At 44.7% G+C, this 6506-nt stretch overlaps 1 protein-coding gene across 2 annotated transcripts in view; it reads right to left on the reverse strand.

Moving 5' to 3' along the window:
- The window catches only part of STARD13 (StAR related lipid transfer domain containing 13), a 245975-nt gene extending 243811 nt beyond the window's left edge, over nucleotides 1-2164 (reverse strand). For both annotated transcript variants that reach the window (XM_039914925.1, XM_029048473.2), the window contains exon 1: nucleotides 1969-2164. The gene's annotated coding sequence lies outside the window, so the exon portion shown is untranslated. The remainder of the gene's footprint in view (nucleotides 1-1968) is intronic.
- Between the last annotated feature and the right edge of the window lie 4342 nt (nucleotides 2165-6506).

Genomic DNA, 6506 nt, shown 5'->3' on the forward strand with positions numbered 1-6506 from the left:
CTCCCAATAGCCCTCAGAGTTTCCAAATTCCAAACTGTGTAGCCCAGCACGAACTTACTTTATGATTTCAGGTCCTGAGATCTTTCGGTTTACAGCACTTCATCAGATGTCCTGCGTTTGGTTTCTGGCATGAAACCCGTCGGCTGTCAAAGTGACACCGGCTCCCCTTCAGGATCCACCCTCTTCCTCTGGCACTCCAAAGAAGCGGAAAAGGGGGCCCATGTGGGAAGTTGGTGGCGGTTGGCACAACACACACTTTGCCACCGAGGTGCCAAAGTAATCTTGATTTTAGCTTAACAGAACCCTTCTCTGTGGAAGGCCTGGGCAGGCCTCAAGAAAAAGAGGGGAGCCCACGTCCTCAGTCTTTGGGCTGAGGCGGTTACTGGAGGGAGATGCCATCCTATCCTCAGTGCTGGCAAGCCGTCCCCGACCCTCTCAACTATACCTGTGTTTATTAATAATAATAATAATAATGTTGGTATTTGTTAAGCACTTACCATGTGCAGAGCACTGTTCTAAGCGCTGGGGGAGGGACAGGGTCATCAGGTTGTCCCATGTGAGGCTCACAGTCTTAATCCCCATTTTACAGATGAGGGAACTGAGGCACAGAGAAATTAAGTGACTTGCCTACACTCACACAGCTGACAAGTGGCAGATCCGGGATTCGAACCCTTGACCTCTGACTCCCAAGCCCGGGCTCTTTCCACCGAGCCGCGCTGTTTCTCTAATAATGTTGGTATTTGTTAAGCGCTTACAATGTGCAGAGCACTGTTCTAAGCGCTGGGGGAGATACAGGGAATCAGGCTGTCCCACACGGGGCTCACAGTCTTCATCCCCATTTTACAGATGAGGTAACTGAGGCACAGAGAAGTTAACAAACGCACTCAGTTGGGTGCCCAATTAATCAAAGGTATTTACTGAATACTTACTATGTGCAGAGCACTGTTCTAAGCACTTGGGAGAGTACAATGCAAGAGAATGAGCGGACACGTTTTCTGCCCGCAATGAGCTTACAGTCACAACACTGAAAGGTCACTTGCTTGTCAACAGCCTCACAGCCACTGTGGTTGCCCTGATCCCGTTCATGTATGCACACCCATCCTGACAGAGAAAATATATTAGGCTGTAAAACTAATTTTCCTCTGACGAGCTTCATCGTTGCTTTCCTTGGGGAACAAAACTGGCATTGTGGCTATGAATAGAATTCAGTTGGATGTGGTACATAATTTTTACATGGGAATTCTAGCTATTGCCAGTCAAAGAAAGAGAGCAGATAGGAGAGAGTGGACAGCCTGGGATCAGAACCTTCTCTAGAGGAAAATAACATCTTAAACACGAAAGCACTTTCAGTTCCCTTCAATAAACAGCTATCAGTTGATGAGTCACACTATAAAACATTTATCAACTGTGCTCAGCAGTACCTTGCACCATCTGTTGACTGAATCCAAGGATGTGTGCCAACTTATCTTGGGACCAAAACAAGATTTCTCATTTTAAAACTTCTCAAACTGTCTCATAAAGCATATAGATCCAACTCTCACTAGATTCATTGCTTCACCCCATTTCCTTCCCAGGCAAACTTTTGGGGAACATTACTGAAAGGATGAATTCAAACACTGAGAGCTGCACCCAAATTAGGGGAAGCCCGCAAACTCCCCAAGAAATTACTGCCTCAAGGAGGCTTTTCTTTTCATGAGGATTATTTTTAGCTATGGCGATGCACCGAATCAATGCGACTTTCTAAAGGAAATACAATCAAACTTAGTTCGGTTGATATCGGCTGATCCCAAACAGAGTGTAATTCCAGGCAAGTGCCACAGATTAGAAATACTACTGGCTAAATTGAAATAATTGGGTAAAATGCAAGCCCAGTTAACTCAAAGCCACATTTTTGGTTCCTTTTTGTCCAGATAATGGGTTTTTTTCCTCTACTGTCCTGAAACAATTCATTCAGGGAAAGAAACAAACCTTAGTTCCACCTTGAGCTGACAGACGGTTTCAGGTTGATCTGAAACTTGATCCCGAAAAAGGTTCCTTCCCGAAAAGCCTGCTGCAGGTTTCTTCACGTACTGTCTTCTGAGGACACTACCCCAGCTCCCTGGCATTCACCAAAATGGCCCTTCCCTCTTGGAGTAAATTAGACCCGCTCCGGTTGTGAAAACAAACAAGCAAATCACCCACAGGTTCAAACCATTTCCTTCAAATGCCAGGACAGTTGAAAAGTTGAACATGAGCTGGGTGAATCCAGATCAAATCTTTTTGCCACTCCCTCCACCCCAACATCCATCCCACCCACTCACCCACCCACCCTCTATGGCTTGCTCTCCGTTATTTCTTTATTTAGGAACAGTACACCCAGTGTTTGTGAGGTTCGCTGTGATATAATTGGGATGCCTGTTTAATGATTCCATGTGTTCCAATATCTTCACTGGCACATGTTGTCAAGGCTGCTCGGTGAATCATGGCTTAGTGGATGGAGCACGGGCCTGGGAGTCAGAAGGACCTGGGTTCTAATCCTGACTCCACCATGGGTTTGCTGTGTGATCTTAGGCAAGTCGCTTAGCTTCTCTGGGCCTTAGTTACCTCATCTATAAAATGGGGATTAAGAGTGTGAGCCCCATGTGGAGCCCCACTTAAAACAGTGCTTGACACAGAGTAAGTGCTTCACAAAGACCATTATTATTATAAATAATAATGAGAATCAGAATACAGGGTATTAATTAATGATATTTACTGAGCACACAGCATGTGTAGAACACAGTACTAAGCATCTGGGAGAGAACAATAGTCAGTAGATGCATTCCTGCTCTTGAGGATCTTACCAAGCTAATGGCGGGGAGGGGGACAGCCATCCATAAATTATTTACAAATAGTAGGAGCAGGTGGAAAAATACAGATAATCATTAATGTTGTTGGCATGGAAAGATGAATTAATGGGGTTTATGGATCAATATATTCACTGGGCTAAGGGGGCGTTGTAGGGATGGTGGAATTGGCTATAGAAAACCCAAACTTTAAACAATCTGGGGACAAATTCCCTCTACACCTCTCCTCTGATAAGAAGAAAAATGTATAACTAATCTCTGAAGTCAGGGCCTGGTGAAGCCTTGATGCTTTGTCTTGGGTGGTCAGTGTCCCCAGTAATCACATTTCCATTCCCACTGGGGGAATAAAAGTAATTATCCTCCAAACTGATGAAAGCAGGGGTTTGTTGGGCTTTTTTTTCCTCATTGATTCTGTGGATAATTGTCTCTATTCTCTCTAAGTCTTGGCCGTGGAGACATGGCCAATTAAGGTAGCTGGCTGCTTGCAAAATGAGCCGCCTCCTTAGCAAACAGTGAGGTGATGCTTCAGGGTGCAAAAATCCTCAAAGCTTTGAAAATACGTGTCTGGCGAAAAACTATTCCGGGAGGAGCTAGCAACAGGAATCTGGATGTCCTGGCTAAAGGCGCAGGTCGGTCTGGCCCTGGGGAGAAAAGCCAAACCACTCTGAGAAGGACAGCCCACAGGTCTGTGGATTCACAGGGTCCCCAGAATGACCCGTTCCACTAACTGAAATTCAAATCCGCAACCGGGCAGTCTTCTCTTGTTTGGGGTGTTTACTGAGAAGCCACCCAGTCACAACAGATTTTATACAACAAAAGATGTATTGACTTAAAGGATTAAAAATTCTTTATGAGTGATCCCGGATCAGGCTGTTTCTGTTCGGTGAGCGGTACTTCCTGTAACCTCTACTGTATTCCTCGCTAAAGGGTCTACAGTTTTCTGCCCTCTGGCCACCTTCGCCCCCACCCCAACTCCTCTTTCTCTTCTTCCTAATAATGATAACAATAACAGTAATAATAATAAAAAACCCTGAATGTGTGCTAAGTGGTGGGGTAGATGCAAGAAAATCAGATTGGACACACTCCCTATACCACATAGGGCTCACAGTCTAAAAGGGAAGAAGAACAGGTATTTTATCTGGTGTACTTTTTATTTGATCGCCTTTGCACTTATATCTGTACCCCCTTGAGCACTTGATATCCCCCTCACCCTCAGCCCCACAGCAATTATATATTTATATTAATATCTGTCTCCCCTTCTAGACAGTAAGCTCTCAAGGAACATATCAACGACCTCAATTATATTGCCCTTTCCCGAGCACTTAGTACAGTGTGCTGCATACGGTAAGAGCTCACTAAATACCAGTGACCGATAGATTAATTAACCCCATTTTACAGATGAGGAGACTGAAGCACAGAGGATTAAGTGAGTTGCCCAAGCAGGCAAGTGGCAGAACTGGGACTAGAATTCTAATATCTAGCATCTCCTGACTCAGTTCCATGCCCTTTCCCCTAGGTCCTACTGCCTTTGATTTCTCCTCTTCCTGACATTTGTCCACTTTTTTTAAAAAATGGTATCTTTTAAGTAATTACTTTGTGCCAGCCACTGTACTAAGCGCTACAGTAGACACAGTCCACATGGGATCACAGTCCTAATCCCCATTTTGCAATTGAAGTAACTGAGGCACAAAGAAGGGAAGTGTCTCGTCCAAGGTCACCCAGCAGACAAGTGGTGGAGCTGGGATTAGAACCCAGTTCCTTCTGATTTCCAGGCTCCCGCTCTATCCACTAGATAGAGCAACTAGAAGAAACATTGCTTCTCACTGTTTTCCTCTGTTCACCCACTTCTCCCTGCCCTCAAATTTCCCTTCCAGCTCCTCCACAAGTTCATCCATTCTCTAAACCCATTTACTAAAAGCAAGTGAATGATGGAAGAGGGGAGCAGGCTGATACCAGCCCATGGAAATTCAGAGAAATGTAGACTTCGTTATTTACAAAACGAAAGAAGTGACTACAAAAAACACTGGGGTTGTTGGTGGCAGGATTCTGTCATCTGAGTCTAAGAAGAAGTAAATCTATTGACGGCTAATCCCATCTCTGTCACTGACTCACAGGCTGATCTGGGGTAACTCGAGAGATGGAATGTAGTTTAATGGATAGAGACTTCGGTAAATGCTAATTTAAACTCTGCCTTATTTTCTGCATTTAAACGTGGAAAGACCATTGATCTTCAGAATCACATGGTGTTGATTAATTACTCTTATAAATTACTTTTAAATTACAGGTAAATTGGATTAAATTTTCCAGGAACAATATCTACTCTGGGACCTACAGAAAGTAAATGTATTACCATTTAACTTCTGTAAAACTGCAGGTGCCAGAGTTTATGCGTTTGAGCCAATTCCGCTGAAGCGATCTGGAAGACAGTACTGTTTCAAAATACATTCTCTAAGGGAGTTGTGAAATCTTCTTCTTTGGAGTTCTTTAAATACTGAAGTTAAAAGCTCATGTTTCTAGGATCATTTGGTAATAGTAATGGTATTTATTGAGCGCTTACTGAGTCCAATGCAGTACACTGATGATCACTCTCCCCGCCTTCAAAGCTTTATTAAAAATTACATCTCCTCCAAAAGGCCTTCCCTGACAGAGTCCTCATTTCCCTTGCTCCCTCTCGCTTTTATACTCTCACTGCACGTGGATTTGCACCTTTTATTCATGCCACCGTCAGCTCCACGGCACGCATTCATAATTTATTTTAATGTCTGTCACCCCTCCTAGCCTGCAAACTCCTTGTGGGCAGGGAACGTGTCTATCAACTCTGTTATACTGTACTCCCCCAAGTACTTAGTACAGTCCTCTGCACACAGTAAGAGCTCAATAAATATGACTGATTGATTGGGAAAGCACAAGTCACACCTGGAGGGTTTCTAGTACTCTACCAGTCTTGATTATGGAAAGGAAAGTCAAGCACAGGCCTACCCATTCCTAGCTCGAGCAGTGCCTAGCGAGTGGCAGGCAATCTGCTACAAGTCAAAACTCACCTGTGCTGGGCAGCAACAGCATGGGAGAGAGTCGAGGGCAGAGACTCAAGTTTACTGCGTGGAAGGCGGCAGTGGTAAACCACTGCCTTTTTTTTTTCCAAGAAAACTCTATGGATCCACTACCAGAACGATTGCAGGTGGAGGCGGGGCGTTCTGGGAGAGATGCGTCCACGGTGGCGCTATGGGCAGAGACGATTCGACGGCATAAGACAAGACACAATCGCTAAGGCATTCTATTAACCTGCTACTTGTGGTAATTTTGTGTCTGTCTCCTCCAGTAGACTGTAAGCTCCTTGAGGACGAGGATCATATCTTCTCACCCGGGTTTACTCACCCAAACGTTTAGTCCGGTGTTCGGCACCCAGTTGGCACACATACAATCAATGTCCTCTACTGCTTTAGTATTAATCTCATGGCATTTAGCCAGGCTAAAAACCCTCACCTAAAACTGTAAGCTCACAGTGGGCCGGGAACGTCTACCAACTCCGCTATACTGTACTCTCCCAAGCACGTAGAAGAGCGCTCCGTACACAAGAGAGCGTTCAATAAATACAATTAATTGACTGGTTGCTCCGTTTGGTAACATTTGCTGTTTTCTGGTGGTTTGTGCTGAGTTACTCACTCTCAAGCGTGGGAGTGA

Source organism: Ornithorhynchus anatinus, chromosome 20, assembly GCF_004115215.2.
Source record: "Ornithorhynchus anatinus isolate Pmale09 chromosome 20, mOrnAna1.pri.v4, whole genome shotgun sequence".
In the NCBI taxonomy this organism is placed as follows: domain Eukaryota; kingdom Metazoa; phylum Chordata; class Mammalia; order Monotremata; family Ornithorhynchidae; genus Ornithorhynchus; species Ornithorhynchus anatinus.